Source organism: Montipora foliosa, chromosome 7, assembly GCF_036669935.1.
Source record: "Montipora foliosa isolate CH-2021 chromosome 7, ASM3666993v2, whole genome shotgun sequence".
Taxonomy (NCBI): Eukaryota; Metazoa; Cnidaria; class Anthozoa; order Scleractinia; family Acroporidae; genus Montipora; species Montipora foliosa.
The window spans coordinates 11,235,268-11,238,191 of NC_090875.1; the positions used below are offsets into that span (position 1 = coordinate 11,235,268).

At 44.0% G+C, this 2,924-nt stretch overlaps 1 pseudogene; it reads left to right on the forward strand.

The window, feature by feature from the left end:
• The first annotated feature begins 2,358 nt into the window (after nucleotides 1–2,358).
• LOC138011115 (uncharacterized) overlaps nucleotides 2,359–2,924 on the forward strand; it is a 3,981-nt pseudogene continuing 3,415 nt past the window's right edge.

Consider the following 2,924-nt stretch of genomic DNA (forward strand, 5'->3'; position numbering starts at 1 on the left):
CTCGGTTTGATTCCGTTGCTTTTCCTTGATAAATGATTGCTTGTGATTTCCGAGTCTGGCCTTGAAAGTGGTGTCAGTGAGCCCTACGTATGTTTGTACGCTTTCGTTGTTGCCCGATGTGGTGGTTGCTTGGTAAACGATACCCTTGGCTAGGCACTGATTATCTAAAGGGCACTCTGCCTTCTTTCTACAATTGCACAGGTTTTGGCTGGGGTCTTCTGTGTTTGGCTTTATCAGATTCTTGTTGTGCGCGCTAATAATTGATTTCACGTTGGGCATACAGCTGTATGACAGCTTAAGGGTGTTGCGATTGAATATGGCGTGCAGGACGTGGCGCCTATGGAAACATTCCCTCACGATTTTCAGAAACTCTTTTCTTAGGTTGGTTTTTACTCTGGCGTCAAATGGAGGGATAAACCAGATGATGTTTCTAGTTCGTTTTCGCCGTCTTTTATTTCTTCGATCTTTCGGGGCGAAGTGAGGCTTGTACTCGTAGCCACTTTTTTTCAGGGCCGCTTGATATGGTGGAGCTGCACTGTTGAATTCCCTCTCATCGGATGATATGTCTGACAGCCTTTGGTTTATGCTTTCTGGGATACGTTTCAGTATTTCGGGCGGGATGTTACTCTTTGCGTGGACGTATGAGGGTGTGTTACCAGGTTTCATGTACGGTTGGTGTTTGCCATTGTTGAGGTTCAGTGTCACGTCCAGATAATTGATTACTTTCTTGTTCGCCTCGATGGTTATTTTCAATCCTTTCTCACTGAACACGGCGCATATTTTCTTCTTTGCTGTTTCGACCATTTGTGGAGTATCATGAGAGACAGCTAGACCATCATCTCTGTACAGTCCAATATCGTTGCCGCAGATGGGTTTCAAATGTGTTAGCATGTAGACAACTATAAGCTCACATGTTTCGGCGCCATCGTACGAGCCCATGGTCACATCAAATAAGCCACTTTTTTTTACCCAAGGGGTTTCTCCGCTGTAAAGCAGGTTTTGTTTTGCATGCGTAATTATGTTTATTTCCTCTGGTGGAATGTTCGTGTACTTCACGGCGAACTCAATCGCTTCGGCTAGGAGCTTCTCGGTGATTGATGGATAAAAGTCCACGATATCGAAGCATATGAATTGTGCTGTTTGCTTCTCCTTAATTCCGTTGAACCACTCCAGTACTGATTGCGTGTTTCTCCAAAGGTTGACCTTTGTGCAGTAGCTACGTTTTTCACGATCTTTTGAAGAATTTGTTTACTAATGCGTCCGATTCTTTCGTTGGGCTGATTAATCGGCATGTCGGGGATTGGGTGAAGTTTGGACTGGTGGACACTTATGAAAGCGTCGCGCTTGGCCATATACTATCTGAGAGGTCTAGCCGTTTCGTCGGCTTTAGGAGCACTCTCTTGTGTTTTTCTGTCTTCGTAATGGATTTCGTTCGACTACTCTACAAAAAACATCCCCTGCACTAAGAAAAAGAAAACTTGGTAAATTACTTTATCGAGAAAACAGAAAAACTAATAATCGCAACATGCGATGGAGAGCCCACGCGTACCTACACCCAGAATCAAGGAACCAAAAACTCGAAAGGAGACGTACGGATTCAATCGAGACGCGCACCGCCCGTGATAGAGGAATTGAAAGAATTTGAATGCAGAATGACAGAGCTAATTAGTAACGTGGAGTTCGAGCAACGAAGAAACGATTTTCAAAGCGATGAGTAAAGACATCAAGAAGATCAATGGCGACGACCACCTCATAGTCAAAGCCGACAAGACCACCAATTATTACAGAATGGAACCTGGCCAGTACAACGAACTCCTGAACAAAAACATCCAAAAGTCATACAGAAAGCACAGAAAACACAAGAGGATAAGATCAATAAAGAAGCAAAGGAAATTTCCGAAAGGCTAGACCTCTCAGATAGAATCGACATAATGGCCAAGCGCGACGCTTTCATAACCTTAAAAGACCATAAGCCAAACTTCACCAACTCCCCGACATGCCGATTAATCAGCCCAACGAAATCAGAAATCGGACGCATTAGTAAACAAATTCTTCAAAAGATCGTGAAAAACGTAGCTACTGCGACAAAGGTCAACCTTTGGAGAAAAACACGCAATCAGTACTGGAGTGGTTCAACGGAATTAAGGAGAAGCAAACAGCACAATTCATATGCTTCGATATCGTGGACTTTATATCCATCAATCACCGAAAAGCTCCTAGCCGAAGCGATTGAGTTCGCCGCGAACTACACGAACATTTCCACCAGAGGAAATAAACATAATTACGCATGCAAAACAAAACCTGCTTTACAGCGGAGAATCCCCTTGGGTAAAGAAAAGTGGCTTATTTGATGTGACCATGGGCTCGTACGATGGCGCCGAAACATGTGAGCTTATAGTTGTCTACATGCTAACACATTTGAAACCCATCTGCGGCAACGATATTGGACTGTATAGAGATGATGGTCTAGCTGTCTCTCATGATACTCCACAAATGGTCGAAACAGCAAAAGAAGAAAATATGCGCCGTGTTCAGTGAGAAAGGATTGAAAATAACCATCGAAGCGAACACAAGAAAGTAATCAATTATCTGGACGTGACACTGAACCTCAACAATGGCAAACACCAACCGTACATGAAACCTGGTAACACACCCTCATACGTCCACGCAAAGAGTAACCACCCGCCCGAAATACTGAAACGTATCCCAGAAAGCATAAACCAAAGGCTGTCAGACATATCATCCGATGAGAGGGAATTCAACAATGCAGCTCCACCGTACCAAGCGGCCCTGGAAAAAAGTGGCTACGAGTACAAGCTACACTTCGCCCCGAAAGATCGAAGAAATAAAAGACGGCGAAAAACGAACTAGAAACATCACCTGGTTCAACCCTCCATTTGACGCCAGAGTAAAAACCAACCTAG